Raw genomic sequence first — 19,992 nt, 5'->3', positions numbered from 1 at the left:
TCCTTTGCTTGTGGCTAAAGAAGGAAGCATATATTTATTCGATGAATAGTCATTCGGCGAATACGTTATTCATCGTCGGATATTTCATTCTGTATTTAATTAGCGTACGATTCCCGAATATACGATGTGTTCAAGAGAAGTGCCGTAGCTTGCCAATTGTATCGGGGGACAATGTTTACATCGTCGATATTAATATCAGCGGAATATTACGCCGAGCGTATGTTTATACCCCTCGGCGACGTCACGTTGGGATACACGCGTGACGCGTGTAAATTTCCAGCGGGGTCAGCATCCATCCACTATCCGCGTCGGTTATCGAAAAGCAAGATGATACGTATCGCGGAATTACGGAATACACATTACGCTCGTGCACACACATACAAATGCGAGCAATACAGCCGCCAGTTATCGCTACCGCGAGGCCGCCATCGCGAACCGAATCCGGAGAGATCTCTCACGATTAGGGTTGCCACCCGTACTTTAAAATAAAGTATCGTACGTTATTTTGGACGTACATACTTTATATTTTGTAAAGCAATAAAGTACGCTAAAATACTTTATTTTACGAATACTAAGTTTTCATTAACACGTTCACGGCGGATGTCACCGTGTCACGTATATGTGATTTATTACTATGAGCGCATTCCGTTTCACACATTGAGCGCATAGATCGCCTGGAAATCTATAGTTCACGTAACATATATTAGTATTAGAGGAACAAAGCTTCTCTAAATTTAATTAAAAATGAGTTGTTGATATATCATTCCGTTTCCTTGTTTGAAGTAAAATAATTTCAAATTGCTCCTCCTGATATTTAATATTTTATTCCTATTCCTAATATTTTCTCTATTGTGCGCAGGGCCTAAGGTTAAAACCCGTTCATTCAAAAACGCTGATAGATTACGAATCAATATACCCTAGAATAGAAATTCTATGGTCAACTTCCCACTTATTGTCACGTGACCGATTTTAGTTCACTTCTATCTCGTATCAGAAATAGAAGGCGCAAGTCGGCTTCTTTTCCAAAAGAGAGTTTGCGCACTCTGGTCATACAATTTATCTTGAGGGTTTGTAAAATATATATTGAATCCTAAAATATTCTTGTAATCCGCTCAAAATCGAATAAATACAGACAATATACTTATTCTAGTAGCTAAACTAGATTTATAATTTATGATATTAAAATGCAATTAATATGCATTTAGATTTAGAGAATCTTAGCAGTAAGATAACCTATAAAAAGAATTTATGTTTGCACACAGGATGGCACCAAGATATGAATTGGCTGTTGGGCTTAGGGTTGCCACCCGTACTTTAAAATAAAGTATTGTACGTTATTTTGGACGTACATACTTTATATTTTGTAAAGCAATAAAGTACGCTAAAATACTTTATTTTACGAATACTAAGTTTTCATTAACACGTTCACGGCGGATGTCACCGTGTCACGTATATGTGATTTATTACTATGAGCGCATTCCGTTTCACATATTGAGCGCATAGATCGCCTGGAAATCTATAGTTCACGTAACATATATTAGTATTAGAGGAACAAAGCTTCTCTAAATTTAATTAAAAATGAGTTGTTGATATATTTAAATTTAAATATCGGTTGTAAAGACGCTGTAGAAATCTTTAAAAAAGACAAACACTTATTAGATATTGCAAGAAGTAATAAAAATTATGTATGGAAAAATAAATAATATAAAAAATATATGTACTTTTTTTTTTGTATTTAACGTACTTTTTTTTCGTTCTCAAAGGCGTTACATACGTTATTTGTTTTAAAAAAAGGTGGCAACCCTACTCACGATGCACCATCACTCGATAAAATCCACCGACTCCTTTCGCGGAAAGGGAGAAAGAGAGATAGACACCGGGACTTTCAGAGCCTTCGGAGAACCGCGAACGCTCGTCGTGCGATCGAAGGAAGTCGAGAGGAAAGCGAAGAGAAGAAGGTATGCGGATATTAATCGCCGGCCGTACCGCCAGATGGGAAGCTGCACGTAATTACACGTAACCGAATCGCGCACATTCTCGTGACACTTCATCGACGTCGTGTCGCGGACGAACCCGTTTAGTTCAACAACTTTTAACAGGAATGAAACTTGTATAGCGTATTATTATTACGTGTGATCGCCACTACGAAGAGAGAGAAAGAAGATGCCTGCAGAATCCTTTGACGGATCTCTCCCCTTCGTCGACGTCCCCCGCGGCGACGTCAATCGATGTCAATTCGACGAAGTACCGTTTCGGTCGAAGCGCGGAAAAAAACGGAGACAGAGATTGCGAGGAAGAAGAAAAAAAGACAACGAAGAGCCTCTCTCTCTCCGTCTCTGTGCTGCTCGATCGCGAGTCTCGTGCTAACTGAGCGCGCCGAGCGTCGAGCGGGAACACGCGAGCTCTCTTCGTTACTGGATCTTACCAGCGAGCGCGATACGTGCCGCTCCCCCCAACCCGTTCCTCTTCCCCCGCCACGAGACATGTGTGCGTGCGTACGAGATGTACGCGTACCATCCTCGATCCGGCCTCCGTGAGGTCGCGAGGCGTTCGGAAGATCAATACGATCGAAAGATATTTAATTTCGAGGGCGATGTCGCGTGATTCTTTTCCAAAAAAAAAGAGAGAGAGAGAGAGAGAAACGAATGATAAAAATTCGTATAAAGAATCGCGGAGATTCACCCATCGTGCGATTTTTCTATGGTATTTTTAGTACGAAACGATAAGTTTTTGTTGGATGAGAGCCATGTGAGAGATTTTTGCGAGGATGAAAAGTGTTGAGAGAAGTTCGTTGAGAAGGTTGCACGGAGTATTACACGTCTCTTTTCGATCCGTGAAAATAATTTACGCGTTTACTCCCGATAATGGTATTAAGCAATAACTGAAGGATCAAGGTCGAGAACTAAAATGTTGATAATCATATTAAAGAGAGAGAGAGAGAGAGAGATGTTTCAATTTCCATAAGGTAAGAAAATTTTGCTGATCTGCAAAACTTGTGAAGCAAATGAAGGTAGAAGCTTTTTATCTCTGACAGCGTTACGCTATGCTTGTAATTATTAAGCAACATGTTTTTAACTATTCAAACATGCTTATAAATACGCGTGAAAAATACTGAAGAACGAAAATTGTTGACACAGTTAAGCTAAAAATAATTTTTTCTTCAATACGAAAAAGAATAATCCTCGTAATCTTTTAAATACACTTTTTTTCTTCAAAAGAAATCTTTTGTGTCAATTATAGTTGATAAAATATTCATGATTAAATATAAAGTCTATTCTGAAAAAGCTTTTCAGAATAGTTTTCAATTATGTTCATTCAAATTTAAAAAATTTTAGATTGCCAAATATGTATCTGATGTCAAAATATGGAAACGAAACATTTTGAAAATCGGAATCGTATTCAGCGTCAGAAGAATAATGGAAAATTTATTTAATCATTATTTTCTTTTTTTGATTGAATTATATAATTAAGGAGGAACTGGACAGATCAGCCATGTCAAAAGTTAATAAATCTAATATTATTCGTGATTCATGAATTTGATTGCTAACAACACACACAAAGTATTTTTAGCTTTTTAAAATATGAAATTAATAATTAATTTATGAATTAAAGTAAATATTTGCCTTGTACAATATAATTTAATTTCAAAATCGTAAATATTATCCTTTATAATATATAAACTAACTATTTTATGGTGACTGTACCACGCAAATTTTATAACGACTGTACACAAAAATTCATGAAAATAAACATTTTAATTCTACAGGGCAAATCTTTACTCTTTAACTCATAAATTAATTATTAATTTTATATTTTAAGACTAAAAGTGGCTTTTTACGCAATGTCAAATTCATGAATCACTAAATATATTAGATTTATTAATTACTTTAATTATTAAATCATCTAAACCTTTTTTCTTTTTATGAAATATATAATTATAATATTTAAAATATTTAATTGTAATTATATATGTTTTTCTGACGCTGAATACGATTTCCAAGATGCTTCGTTTCCAAATTTTAACATCAAATATATATTTGCCGATGTAAAAACTCTCAAGACATCGTGATGTTCGATTCGATTGTTAAATACACGATAACAGCCATTGTCTTCGTTCTTGCTTCTCACCTGGTCGAGGCTAAGACGGCATGTAGGTGTGTTCGCATAGTTGTGCGTGAATTCCACGTACGTTTACGCGCCGAGTCGAGTCGAGCCGAGTGAATAGAAATTAAGTGCGCCGCGCAACCGCTGCTAGATGCATTCGTTGCACAACGAACGCATTTAGAGCGAGAGAGAGTGGGCGCGGGCGGGGAACCTCTGACACCGGGGAGGGATTGGGAGGGCGCGGTGGGGGATCGGAGAAACGAGCGGACGGATCCATTAGATTAATTGACTTTGGGAATTGATGCATGTAACATAGAGCGAGAGGCGAGCCTTTACAGCTGAGAACCGCGTGCGCGAGGAGATCTCGTAGATTTTATAACCCTCGGATGGACGTGTTTTATTTTATAAACACCGGTCACTTGAGATTCCATCGTACTTAGCATCCTTTACTCCTCACCTCCGCTTTATGACAGTTGACACATCGTGCTAAAGTTCTTACAATGACATGTCAACCTTGCGTATATATGTGTGATATTCTTATAGATATTTTTTAAATTTCATTAATATATACGCGCGATTAAATCATGTATGCAATGTATCTCGTCGAATTAATTTATGACGGTTCAAAGTTTATCTTGATAATGATCAACAGCCGTTTTTCTCAAACATCGATGATCGATAGACTATGTGATCGTCTTCGGAGAAGGTTCAAAGTGGAAAGTTGAGGTCGGAAACTTTCTCGGAATATGGATGGAAATATATCCTCGCGGATAGAAAGTGATGTTGCACGGAGGAGAAAATATATACTTCCCGGCGCGACATTGAGCACTAAGCTGGCAATAAAGATCTAATAGAAAAACCGTCTCGACATGTGCACGAAGATTCATGGTCATTAACCCATTTGCATCACCAATGATCTGTCACACTAACTATCAATTGCCAAGTGGACCGTGTCATCAACAGTTTCACAACTCTGTTTCGCTACTTTCAAATTATATTTCTATCTCGATATATAAATTGATTAATATTTTAATCAATAAATTAGCAAATTATATTTTGTAAAGGGTGCAAAATTAATTGTAACTAATAAATATGTGATAAAAGATCTTAACGAATTAAACGTCACTATTCAAATAAGAATATTTTTAGATTCTTACAAATTCTCCTTGTTATTTGCGATAGTTTAATCAGTATCAAAGTACAGTGATCGGATCTGGAATGAAAAGGCAATTCGATTGATCGCGATTAAATTTTTCGCGCAAACATCCTTGACACCTTCCCTTTATATACACGAAGAAAATCAACCTAGTTAATACTCGATAGTTACACGAACTGTAATTAAAATTGCGTTCGTAACCTCGATTAACTTTGCTCGCCGATCATGCAACAAGTATAAAGGCGCACAGGACGTTGAGGAGAAAAAAAAAAGTAATTACAGCGAGACGCGTGTGCGCGAGAAGTTCTCGGTTTCGCTCTTTGAGCGCATAAAGATTAACCTAATTAACCCGATCGTCGATTATCTAACCGTTATGTTTAACGCGCGACAGCATATACTTTGATTTGACATGCGAACGGCGAAATTTCTTCGCGCAGAAAATGTTGCGTAACATCAAAGATGAAAGGCAGTGTTATTAAAGATAAGATCGAGATTTTATTAGCGTTTTAATTATTTAGCGCGCCTCATACCCGGTAGTTACGTGTGTAAACAAAAAATGCCGGATACTCGTGATTAAAGATCTTATGTATGTAATAAAATAAAAAAAAAAAAAAAAAATAGATAAAAAACAATTAGTTAAAGACATATAATTATTCGTTGCTTACGCAATTTTCTTGTATCTATTTTCTATGTATGCACTATTTTTATCAAATTCAAGAATATAAAACTATTTTTTGTACTTTTTGATGAAGTTGCTATAAATAAGTCTGTCACAAGTTTCGTCGTCGTTCTTCGTTTCTTAAATTTTATTATGGAAAACAATGAAAAATTGTCATCCCTTCACAGGGAGATAATTTACGGCTGCGAATCTGATATCAGAATATTCTTCCGATTTTGTCTCGATGACGTAAGCTGAACGTTTCCAGGAACTCATCCCTGCCTTCGCACCTGGATGTAAATTAGTCCGGCAAAGATCCAAGTAATTTATGAAACGCGCGGAGAAGACGTGCCGCGAGAGGATAGCCCAAATAAATTAGAATTTTCGTAGGTGACGACACGAGTAGAATATATTACTGGAAACTGTATCGCACGTGTCTCGAGCATAACAAAATATATATATATAAATGCGTAACCTTTTGGTACGGATCGCTGTCGATCTCGGTCGAACGATATCCAAAAATACATTTTCATCACACGGTTATGCACAAAAAAGATTCTGGGTTAAGTGCACCATAAAGGATCCATAAAGATTCTTTATCGTTTTCTGTTTTGTTTTTTTTTTTTTTTCATTTTATTATCTCATAATTATCTCGAGTAAAAACGCGATATATCACACTGAAAATCAAAATGGATCTAAAATAGAGATTGCATTCTTATTGCTGTAATAAAAAAAGTAGAACGTTTCGAATTATACATTCTATTCAGTATCCACTGTGCTAATGCAAAGAAAAATAAATATATAAGTTAAAATAAATAAGAAAAATAATAAGAAAAATAAATATAAAGTTTTTAACTAGATAAATGTTTGCATATAATTAGTAAAACCTAGAAAATAGTAAAAATTAGTAAAAATTAGAAAATAAACTTCGCGTTTATAGAAGACATCGCGCGTAATCTTTTACAAGACATTAATAAATATTTAGTCAACTATGTTACACGCAAAGCCTTCTTCTCTTTTCATCAACTATATAAATTTTCCATAGTATTTTATTTTCCTATCCCACAATATATATATTGTCGTATAAAAGATCTAACATTCTTTTCCATTTTTAGAACATATTCAAGATTTTTCAATATCAGTGAAAAGATAACCGAAATTTAAATTGGGGATTTGAAACACGCGGCGAGATGATTTGCACATGAGAAGCACGATTCGTACCGATGACCTTACAACGTCTGGTCCGTTTCCCGATGAGCGGAGCAGAGGCTGAGGGGGGCGGATCGTTCCACGATTGTGAGTCACATGTCGCGGAGGGATGTAATAGTCTAGACACGCCGGCTAACTCGACTTTTTTCCGTGGAACTTTCGAAGTTGTCGCCGCAAACAGTAAATGCAACGGCTTTCTAATAAAACTTGCGCAAGTCTGAGAGCGAGTAATGATTCACGAGGCAGAATATATCGTTGGCAGAATTATCGTTGCCAGGCACTACCGTTCGAATAACTATACCCAGACTGGAGACAGGCTATGATTAGCCATCTCGGCGCTGGAAAGGTATCGGTTAATTAATTCTATACCAATGCCCCCTTTTCACCCTTGAGCTTATAGTGGTGTGTGTCACGTGTTCGATACGCCCTCAATGTGTATCTCTAGTTTTCTGGAGCATTTTATAGAACATGCAAATGCAGAGCACGCATTAATATTTACGTGATATATTTATATATATGATTATAAAAATTTTTATTTCTCATAAGTGAGCAAATGTAAATAACATCTTCTTTTTTTACTTATAAACTGTTTTTAGCGTTTAGTGTGTGTGTATTTTGACATTAGAAAAATTTGACCGATTATGTAATAGAGATAAAAATATTTGAAGTTTATTTTATCTTTAATGAAGATAGAAATAGACGAAAATCAATAAAATGTCCTGTTCAAGAAATTTGATTGCAGCGACGAACGATCGTAAAATGTCAAAATGGCATCTTTAATGATAACCTTTAAGTGGAATGTTCCAGGATGATTACAAATGTCCGTTAACCTGGCAGCCTCAGTACGAAAAAAATCGGATGTATAACATAATTAAATGGCAATTTATTTTTTATTTGTTGTTCTATAATAATTTCTAATTTATTACTCTCATTAGCAAAAAATTTATCGATTGTTAATGCAATTAATTATTAATATAGCTCACTGTTGTAGCGACTCAAACTTTTTTTTATTATCTTTTACATTTATTTTGTCAGTAATAAATTCTCTCGGAATATATTTCCATAGCAATTAATTAGAAAAACGATTTAATATCAAGTTAAGATCGTTAATTTTTCACTTTTGAGTTTACTGTCGTATGAATATTTCGTGTTTTAGCGCATCTATAAATTTTTATATTTTTAAAATTTATTGCAGTATCTCTTCTTGAACAATTAATTCTATATTATTTACGATTCACTGTAAATATTTTGCAAAAGTAGAAATGCTAGTGAAATCAATATTTCTATCTTATTATATCAATTTCCTATCAATTACTTAAAGCAATTTTAGCATTAGAGCAATAAATTAGCACTTAGTTATGTTGTACAAATTTGATTTTTCTTAAAGGGGACGCTAGGTTAACAGAGATAAATTACAAGTAAATGATACACATTATCGAAAATTATTTCGCAACGAAAGAATTCGATATAACGCATTTGTATAAAATTACGTATTTCTTGTTTAATTTTATTTAATTACATCGACTTTATTTGATTACATTGGTATATACCTTTCTGAGAAATATTGCATATTTTTAAAAAGTATCTATAAATTTTCTTTTTTATTTTTCTTTTTTTCATAAACTGAGATTTCTATACGATTACACATTCGACGACGAAAATTACGTTCACGCACGTGTTCCCTCGGCGACCATCGAATTATCGATCCGTCCAACTTGTGTAATTGTAAATTGGCCGAAAATTTAGTTTTTGTATTAAAGTTAAAATTATCCCCAAAAAGATTTACAGCAATAATAGCAGATGTAAATAGATCCTCGTGCTGACATAATTTATGATAATTGTGTTGTTCTTTGTTCAATCATAAGGAACGGATCATTTATATTCATATGCAAATTGTGAATTGCAAATTTGTCTTTTTTTATTTATTATATATGTGTATATATATATATATATAATATAAACACACGTCAATTCTAATATTAAGTATAATCTTCTATTTACATAATCATTGATCCTTAGTCAAGAGTCAGATATTTCACTTGACTATATGACATCATTTTTAGCGTGATCTCACCATGATGACAGTAAATCTGGAGAACGATAGTGCACATGATTACATAACTATAAAATTGTGACTGCGAAAATACACTTTTCTAAAGCAAACATTTTCAACAGAGAGTAAAGAATGAAAAGAAAGCAGCAAAAGAGTTTCGTGCGATTGTATTTTTCCACGAAAATCTCCGGAAATTGCAAAGAATGATACTTATTCCTTTCTGTCTTATTGAAAAGAAAAGGACATTGCGATGTGTATTATTTTGCTACTTTCTTGACGATATTTTTAGTAATCCATTATTATGTTGTTGAACAAATATGTTAAGCGGATTTATTAAATCCTCTATTAAAGTCAAAATAAATTGTAAAAGTTTCATGTATATTTTATATATCAATTTTGCATAATATAAAAATATTCTTATCTTTTATTTTTATACGATTCTTGATAATTAGATTTACATGCACAAGCAAAAAAAGTTTAGATTTCATATTTTCTGTTCTCCTTATTTTCTGGGTTTCGTGTATATCCGCGTGCAACTATCCGTTCATAATTCTATTGGTCGGGCTTATCGTTGCAAAATCTCGGCAAATCCGTTTAAGCGCGGCCACGTCCCGAGATAGGCACTTTCGAAACTGAATGGAACGAAATTTTACGATCGACCGATTCTCGTGAAGGTCTTAAATCGACGAATTATAATCGTGTAAAAAATATCGCCGCTATAGATCGCCATTGCAGCGACTGACACATAATTGACAAGTGAAATACTTCGTTAGAGTTAATAATATTATATAACAAGACAGTGCAATAAATATGCAAATAAATTCTTAATTCTTTAATTTGAATATTTAACTCTTTGCACACGAAAATAGAGTCCATTTAATTTTTGAATCTAATTTTTAATACATTGAATAATGCTATAAATGTCATCGAATAATCTGTGACGTTAGAAGTTTTAATTTGCTTATCGCTCTGCGATCGAAGAGCAATTTTTCTTTTTTTTTTTACGATTTTTCGTACATAGTAAAAATCAAGCTTTCTTCGACAACATGATACAATAGAGCGCGAACAGCTGTGGATAATGCGAAATATATGATGATATGTTATCGTAGCTAAAGCGTAAAAGTTCAGATGAAACGATATCTTTGACATGCAAACGAACAATTTCTCGTAATGCGTAGTTTAATAGAGCATTCGGTCGGCTCATACTGGAACGCGAGTTTTAATAGAGAATTATTACAATATAATTTTTTTTAAATGGTAGTTGTTTTAATAATGCTACTAATGTGCTGCCGGATCATCTAATATTATAAGCTTGATGGTATAAAAAAAGACAGATATTGATTGTATATTTGAGTATCAAAATTCAGAGGAAAAAGTTTATTACAAAAAAAGAGAGATATTAAATGTCAACCTAATTTAGAATTATTTTTCTAATTTTTAGAAATTTTCGAAATTTGTTGCTAATTATTGCGATTAATATTTGATCATTTAAAAATGCGTAAAACAACTTTGTTGTCGACTAATTTAAATACATCCACGGATAACGATCCTCTCCTATAGTTTTGTTAAACTGAACCTGTTGCTTATTATTTATGTCCCAAATACTAGGCGGGGGAGTAGCATATGCAATTTCATAAAAAGTAATATATGCAAATAATAAATAGTCTAATGATTAAATAAACGTCATCAAATGAATTTAATCTGAAAGTCATAAATATATAACTAAAATTACAATAATTTTTTATAATTAGATACTTAATTATTAGCTATAAAATTTTTTGTTCGGCATATATTTCCATTTTAAAAACTTTGCGATTTTTAATCTTTCTCGAAATTATCTCTAAAATACGTTGCAAAATGTTATGTAATATATTTAGAAAAATTAAAAATATATTAAGAGAGCTACGTATATATTTAATAAAAAAAAAAAGATCTATCAGTTTCTGATTTTGCGAAAAAGAAAATCTCTCTTTATGCTCTAATTATCTCGTGAGCGAGGATCCTGCTTTTTTCTCGGTTTTCTGAAAAACAGCACGCAGGTATCGTTCCGTTTGAACGAGGCTTAAGATCGACCGAGGCACGTATTCGTAGGTGGAATTGACGGCTGGCTCGCTTCGAAACAATCGACTCCTCGCGCACTTGGGCTGCGACATTGCGCGCGTGAGGACAATAGGTCCCCGTGTTCGATCGAGGATGCCATTTATGGTCGCCTGGCAGGCAGGCAGACAGTCGACCCTGTCCTCGAGCCGCGAACGGTTTCGCGAATAAGCATGCATCAATAGTTTAATACTTAAACGCCGACTACATTATTTACAATCCCGATTTCGAAAAAGGCGAGAGCGATAAAAATCGTCAGACGAGCGCAAAAAAAAGAACATTACGAATTGATTTAAATTTCACAAAGATTTGGGACACATCAGTAAATGTACAATGTAATCAAATTAAAAATAAAAATCGCTATTATGAGTAATAAACATTTTGTATATACTTTTCCATTATATATGGTATTTTTATTTGCAACTTTTGGAGTTTGTATTTATTATTTTACCATTTTAATTTTCGAGTTTGTTATTATAATTTTACTTTACCTTTCACAAGAAGGGGATCTTCTATACATTATCACGAGTAATATTTTAATTTTCCCGATCTAAGAAAGCTATTTAAAAAAGAAAGAAAAAATATATTCCGCTTTGTAATAAAATACTATCTCCGGTGCGACCGGAAAATCAACCGATCGTCGATGATAAGAAAAATCATCCGGCATCATCCGGCTTCATCCAATGAACATATCGAATTTCTAGCGTGTCACGCGACTGATAAAACGACGTCAAGCGCCTTTGTCTTCCTTCTCGTGTTACGCCAAGTCGGACGGAAGGACTGCGGTCGCCATCTGGCGTACCTTCCTACACTGCTCGCAAAGCAAGCGCGAAACTCCATCGGTAGCGAGACAGCATGTTGACGCGTCGGTTATAATTACAGTTAAAAATGCATTATATTCCAAGTCAAAAGTGCAAAAACGTGCTGCGTTTAAATAGAAAAAGATGAGTCCTCTCATATAATATCTCGCGATTCGCAGAAACACAATAGATCTTTTTTTTAATATTAAATTAAATATATGTTAGAGTATAATAAAATCTTTCCGAAAGATTTCATATTCATTTTTGGCAATAAAATAGTTTCTTTATAGATGTTAACAAAATGTAATTTTTTTAAATTTAAAATTTACCAAAAAATTTTTTTGTCTTTCAGAGTAATAAAACCGTGTACTTTTTTCGAGTATCCAAAAATCTCGTAATTTCTCGATAATTCCAATCGAATCCATCGTATGTAATCATTTTTTATTATATGCTTTAGGTTTTAAAGCGAGAGACACGTGTCGTGACATTTGAGCGTGACACGGTCGCGTGGACTACTATTTATCGCTAACGCGGTTATTAATTAGACGCGCGTTAGCGTGCTCAGCATGCGCGCCTCGCACTCTCGTGACAGAGGAATTTTCTACGCGCCGCACTGTGATACGATCTTGAAAAATCTTCCATGGTACTGCAATTAATCGCCGTGCGTTGACATTGATATGCCGCATGATTTTTATCGCGACATCGTTGGAATTTGGCGTCAAAAATACACCCTTTCAATTTATATATCTATCGCTAAACATTTGGTTTAAGACCAAAAGTGTTTCCTTTTTATTTGAAATAATAACCGTTTCCGCTTTAATTCTTAAAGATCATATATAAATCATTTTGACCCTATCAATATTTTAATACTAGAATATCCCAGAGACCTTAATAAAAAAATGTTTAAAATTTATTTTATAACTTTTGTCGTTCATGATCATTTTCTCCAGAGATGTCAAGAAATATATATAAATTTTTGTAGATTTTTTCAAACGCTCTGAGACAGCTAAAACTGTGACAAGAAATTGTGACCCATATATGAGCAAACAGAAACAGAGCAAAAAAAAAGTGACTTATAAGGATTAATTATTATTATCACATGCGAGAATCAAGCACTAAACATATTTTTCTAACGATAAAAAAGAATATGAAATAGGAACAAATTTTCTATACGAATTAATATTACACGTCGCACATTTTTTTTAAAAGCCTATTTTGCCCGTACTTTCGTCGATCGATAATTAATGGCACGCGAGTAAAACGATCGCAAGTGCATTTTCTACGTTGGAAAAATGCACCGACTTCTCTTAAACATTCTGTTTTGATGAGGAAAGCAGGTTTTCTACGTGACCGGATCTCGCCAAAGAAAGCACCTCGATCGCCGTGATGGCGATTTCGCGTTACCGTCCAGATAAACCGGAGTATCGATCCGATTATTACTGTCTCGGAGAAGCCACCGACGCCGACGCCGACGCCACGATGACAGTTCGAGCGTCGTTAAATGTGCCAGCTAATGCCGCGGGATAGTTGCATTGGCGAAATGCCGTGTGGACTAAATCCGAACGATTATAAGTGACATTCGAGAAGATGATGATGCGCTACATCTATAGCGCATAATCTAGGTAATACGTGCTCGGATTTAGATGCGTTAGATGCGCAAGTCTGACTCCGATCTCGGAAGTTCTTCGCGCGAAATCCATACATTTGATGCGATAATAATGTAAACACTATATGCAGTATTTTTTTTTCTCCGCAATCACGGTTATTTCAAGTTCAAACTTTCAAAATATTAGAGTGGATCGGAAATTATTTTATCGTAAAATATTGAAGAACAGTATATAAATGCAAGTGTAGCATTAAACGTGGTGTATAAAAAGATACCTGCACTTTCGATTTATCCATGTACGGATTTTGGAATGAAGATAAATAAAACAGCGTGACTTAAAGGGGATCGAAAGTTAGGACGCGCTGTACGCAAACTCGCGCGATTCTTGCGAAATTTAGTTTCGATGTAAAGCTACATTTACGGCTCGCGTGGATGGTAACAAAGTTTCTATCGAAAAGTTTGGCAAGATATCTGTTACGGAAAATAATGTGAGAGAGAGAGAGAGAGAGAGAGAGAGAGAGAGAGAGAGAAATAACAACAGTTTATTTGTTGCGCTCGTGTTGTCCGTTGAATATTTCAAATCTGTTATGTCGGATAAAGATTTAAAAAGAATTCAATTTCCACGGTTGTACCTGTTCTATTGGAATGAAGCTTTTCGCTCTAATAGCTCTTCGTATCTTCAAAGAGCGTCCTAATTGGCGAAGATATAAGCCTCGCGATGCACGCATGTATCATATCGTTAGTAGATTGACCTTTATTCACATGTATATAAAAGCTGTTGGGATCTAATAATCAGTCTATAGAAAATATTCATCGAGTATAAAGCTAATAGAAACGCAAAACTTGTTTAAATTATTTGACTAAAAAGAGTGAAGAATACATGTAAGTATTCCAAATTTTCCATTATATCATTAATTTTATTTAATTAAATTTTAATTTTTATTATTAATTTAATTTTGTATTAATTTTCGTTGCACGATCTTTATTTTGTTAAATACACTTTACCTAGATCACGCAAAAAGAAGTCGTTAACACATTAAATTAACACGGCTGCTGCGATTGCGATCTTGCGTCATATATTTTGCGCTCGAACTTATATTTATCCGCATTTCTCTCGGCGGGTATGCGGCCGGCAAGGCCGTTACTACATTTGGGTCAATCATAATCCAAGCACCGGGCGCGAAAACTGGATACCATGCGCGAACGACTGCATTATGCCGGGCTTCGAGAGCGCGTCCGAGAAGGCGATCGAGGCAAGGTGAACGAGCGAGGGAACGGGCCTGTTCTTTGGCTCATTGCTGAATTAAGCCTGTAAGCGACCGTACAAACACGAACGACGATACAACTTTCTTTTTCTCGTTGGAAAAAATCTCCTATCCCTTTATTAAAAACCAGTACAAACAGGAAATACAATGCTTGAGTTATTAACACCTATTATTAACTCTGAACTTTTAATTACTGACTTTGATATTAAAGTTGTGATGAACAAACCGAGAGCCGATCAAATAATTAACTTCAAAAGCAATCGATTCTATCTTCTCAAAAGAGAAACACTCGTAAACGAGTATCGCGAAAGCGAGTTATCGAAAACAATAAAAATAAAACGAGTTACGCGTATTAAATTCTGAATTTTAAAGATGATGTATTCATTATTCTGCTCGATATACAAATTGACTCATTTATATGTGAAACTTTCACGATAATTCAAGTTTATAAAATAACTCACAATTTTCATAATGGATTGCCGAATGACGTTGCTTCTTTCAAACGTCACTTAGCTCCGATATCTCGGACTGGAATTGAGCTCAATGAACAATTATGGCGTATATGTGTATGAGTGTATTGCGTGCGTGTGTATAGAAACAATCTATGCTGTGTCGCGTGGCTCGCGAGGAAAGAACAGAAAAGAGAGAAAGAGAGAGAACGAATGTCGGGTTAAGCTTGGTTGTACGCACATGACAAGTCCGCAAACAACTCAGCGCCCATGCAATTCCGCTTGACGTCTAATTGATCGCGATTGAACGCGCGTCTCGTGACGAGACCGGTAATGTCGCATCCGAGAAGCATTCAAGAAAAACGGCCGCCCTCGCGAAGAGCGTCTCTCGCTTACAAAACGAACAATCCGTGATGTAATGTTTTCGCGATATGTAAACGATGTAGCTGGCAATCAACATTGATGGTAAAGCGATCCTAAATGAATAATGTTTCTAATTAACATAACGCTGCTTGTTCAGAAATAAAAATCGATACTATTACTGATCTTTCATAGTGTATATGTCAATATTTCTCTGTATTTATATATGTTTTTATTGATTTATGATATTTTTTACATGGACTTTATCTGAATTTCTCACAACAGGATCTTTGAACGATTCGATCTTTTCTTAAATGAAATATCCAGCCATCAATAATGTCAATCAACGACGAGCGTTATATTTCTAGATGTACAAGGACTATAAACTTATTTATATTAATTCCAAAGTCCATGACACAAAGGAAAAAAATCTATAATGGCAGTTAAAAATAATATAATAAGTTTCAACCCACGAGGACTTGTATAGGGTACAAGCAAAAGCAGTATAAGGTTGTCTTGCATATATAGAATAATTGTGTGTTTTAGAAAAGTAGTATTTCAATATAAAACTTGTCATAAAAAATATTTACGGAAAAAATAGAAAAAGCCTGGAGTCATATTTACCTAACACGACTTCCCGTTAAAAGTTTGTTGTGCAAACTTTCTGCTATGTTATATTTTTTTGCCCGTCAAAGTGTCCTTTCACGAGAAAAAATTTAAAAAATAAAAAATCTTTTTCATAAATATTACTTTACCATCACGAAAATTATTATTTTTCTGTTTACCTCGCAAAAAAGTAATTGTAGCGCATTCGTTTGATTTTCCCACGAGGACATTATTACGTTTGCAAAATGCAATCGGGAAATTACATTCGATAAACGTGATTACGAGGCACATCGTGATTCACAATCACCTTCATCAGTGATTGTCGAACAAATGTGTAGAGAAAGCGTATCCAGACATAAAAAGTGGATTTGTCCTAGTTTATTAGTCAGCGTGAGTCGTGTTTATAAATAAGGTAAATTTGTCTGATGACACATAAATTGTCGTCATTGAGTCTACCGAAGAGACACGTGCTTGAAGAAAGTAATTTTCATCAATCTCGCAAATTATACTAACGCTTAAATAACGTTCGCTTTACGACGTTCATTCTTATCAAGCTCTTCTTGCCAGACTCGAGAATACAAAAAACTTAAGTCTAGTGTTTATGCTGTATTTAAACTAATGTTTCTGAAAAATTATCGTGGCTAATTCATAATTTATGATAAATGATTTCTAAAAATTTGATTTACCTACCAATTATTTTCCAAATAATCACATTTAACAGAGACTAACATAGTTATAAAAAAATCGTCCATAAATTTATATATGCCTGTAAATCATCTTTAAATTTATAATGTCTGGAAATCAATACGACAATTTAAATATAAATCATTACGCTTGATATAGATGCTAATTGGATCGAGCAACCATTGCGATTTGGCAGAATGTTCAGTAGAAGAAGGCTGATACGAGATAAAAAAATGACCTTGCTTCGTCGCTGTTCTTGCATCTTCCGCGTGAGTGTTAACCGGGTTAATTAAGCTTATCGACGTCGTTCTGCACGACTTTGGTACCGTTACACTGTTCAAGGTCAGAGAAGAGGCTTTAACATCTTATAATCCGGATGTTCAGGCAGCTCTTCGATGTCGGTTTTGCGATTTGTATTATTAACGATGCGTAACGCGCGTATAACGGACCGTAAAATTTTGCCATTTGATCGAATAAAATCACGGATCTACGGAGTGCACGATAACAGCATCTGCGATTTATTCCATCTCTCAACACGGTTAGAAAATTTTTATTTACATTTTATAATTATATTAGCGATCTCTTCTTTCAATTTTTATTGTAAAAGAAAAATTAAAGATTTTTTCAGGGACGAACACACACATTTAAGTGGAGAATATGTAATTATCGAATAAAGATATCGATTATTTTTAGATACGTCTACGATAGACCTCTAATTATCGAACAGAATTAGTATGTCGGAATAGGAAGGAGCATCACGCAAGGCAAAATGTATGTGGATGATTATCTCCCGTATTTCTACACAGCTATTTTTATCACCTATTTTTTTCATCGAACAAGCTCGGTACCACTCCTCGAGTTACGCGGAAAAATATAGATCTATAGTCAATCGAAACTTTATATCCAACGACCGGAGATTAGCTTGCTACGTAATCTGGGCGTAGAGGCATTTGAGATACAGAGTCTTCATGATTCGTCTTAAAAAAAATTTCGATCGCAAAATAATTATGACGAGAATAAACGGACCTTTTCGATAAACATAATTGCAAATTAGAGAAACGTAGAAAATTGAAACAAGATAAAAATAAATAAACATTTATTAAAGATGGAAAATCCGCTACTGGGGTAAAAAATTTATATTGTTAAAATTAAGACCAAGGATTCTGAGACTCCCTTTGCGTATATACGTATTAACAAGTAAACGTGTATACTGATAAATAATCTATTTATACGGCAAGGGAAATCTAAGTAGGTGCTATGTAAATCTATACAGGCGCATATGCATCCGCCTGAGGCTCCAAACATGGCGCACTCTCTATCTTTATATGATGTGCGATATACGATTGGATTTCCGTGACGTAAGTCCGGTCGATTTTTGTGACAAAGCGCGCCGTGACAGGTATATACGTAATGGTTTTCGGGGCATTATTTCGGACATCATTAAAAAACGTATCCAATGTCATCGACCGCCGAAACCGTATACTTTTGGTAGCCGAGCCCTGTTCAAGGTCCAGCGATCCGATGACCTTAAATCATTGACGATATACCGTACGATTGTCGCCGAGCCAGCGGCGATAGCTGCAATGGTCGAGCGAGTACGTTACGAACCGCCATTGGGACACCATGAGTCAGTATTCGATCGTAACTAACAGTATAAATCAGCGTTTAATATACCGTAAGATGAGGTCACATTAAGCCGACAGAGGTTAAGTTATTTGCGTGCAGGAGAAAAGTATCTTAATAGCATTCATATAAAATAGTTAAGATACATCTCTCATATTAAACGCATATCAAAATTCAAATTCGTAGATTTTCTTTAATAAAATTCATAGAAATAGAGAATAATTGTGACAATATAAAAATGTCACACCATAATAATTTCATAGTAATTATAAATTCATAAAAAAATGATAATTTTGTTTAAAGATTAAAATAAATCCTATCTTACATTTGACAGAAATAAAATTTCCTATTCCATTCAACGTATTGTAGATAATTCGATTGTAGGCCGTCTATTAACGATTGTGGTGGTCCAGGCAACACCAATCGAAAGTTATAACCGCGCCGTTAATTATCTCGCGAATGAGGGATTAATTCATTTGGCCGTTCGATAATTTATCGACGCTCTCGCGAGCGTGAAAGCTTCCTGTCAGTAGCGACGATAAAGCATCGGCGAGACCACCGCCAAGAGAAAATTCGAAAGCCGCCGCGGTCGTGAAAACCCGTTCGACCAAGTCATCGGCTGTTCCATTCAAGACGAAATCTGGTCTAGATGCGTATAAAAAAAAAAAAAAAAAAAAAAAGAAGAGATCTACCAGACTCGTTAGCCTATTTACAAATACATGCCTTCCGACCGAATCATATTCCGTACGATGTTTGAACAAGAGTTACTCTTATAGAATGGACAAAACTTTATAGTGTTTGTAATAAAAAAGTATAAAAACACATATAAAGTATCCACAAAACCTATTAGAGACCATTAGATAATCATGTAGTAAAAAATTTCCAGATAAGGAAATATCTTGCAAGTTTTAAATTTGTTGTATTAAATGATTATCTAGATAATTATAACAAATTTAATTTCCTAAGACGCCTTTAAATTTGTTGAATTGTTAAGTTCGCTTTAGACGACTTATAATTCGCAATAAAATTCAAGACGGTAATCTATTGATAATTTGGTGTCCAGTTGCATCTTGATATGCATTTTGTATACATGAAATTAAAAATAAAATTCTATCTTAAATCTTATCGCAATTTATGATTTTTAGACGCTGTATGCATCGCGTCGGCGTCTTACAATTAGCTTAGAAAAAGCATTGACGTTGATACAAAGCGATCACCCTGTACCAGAGACATCACGAAGCTTTGCGATACGTGTGATATCACAACGGAACAACATTTCGCTGTCTGCACGATGTAAGGACGCGCATAACACAGGAAGAGCG

General features: G+C 34.7%; 1 protein-coding gene and 1 long non-coding RNA gene across 4 annotated transcripts in view; one reads left to right on the top strand and one right to left on the bottom strand.

The window, feature by feature from the left end:
* LOC115242601 (serine/threonine-protein kinase MARK2-like) overlaps positions 1-19,992 on the bottom strand; it is a 94,447-nt gene that overhangs the window by 72,279 nt on the left and 2,176 nt on the right. Inside the window, exon 1 of one of the 3 annotated variants that reach the window (XM_029819019.1) lies at positions 1,987-2,685. The exons of 1 other annotated variant lie outside the window; for it this stretch is intronic. The gene's annotated coding sequence lies outside the window, so the exon portion shown is untranslated. Of the gene's footprint in view, positions 1-1,986; positions 2,686-19,992 lie in introns of those variants that run through there. One more of the 3 variants, XM_029819020.1, reaches the window with a different exon arrangement.
* Positions 855-1,643, top strand: LOC115242607. The gene is made up of 2 exons (XR_003885081.1): positions 855-1,067; positions 1,263-1,643. It is a non-coding gene; the product is annotated as an uncharacterized LOC115242607 (long non-coding RNA).

This window comes from Formica exsecta, unplaced genomic scaffold (genome assembly GCF_003651465.1).
Source record: "Formica exsecta isolate Colony F162 unplaced genomic scaffold, ASM365146v1 scaffold614, whole genome shotgun sequence".
Lineage (NCBI taxonomy): Eukaryota > Metazoa > Arthropoda > Insecta > Hymenoptera > Formicidae > Formica > Formica exsecta.
The sequence above is the reverse complement of the archived record's forward strand: the minus strand, read 5'-3'. Positions and strand labels throughout refer to the sequence as shown.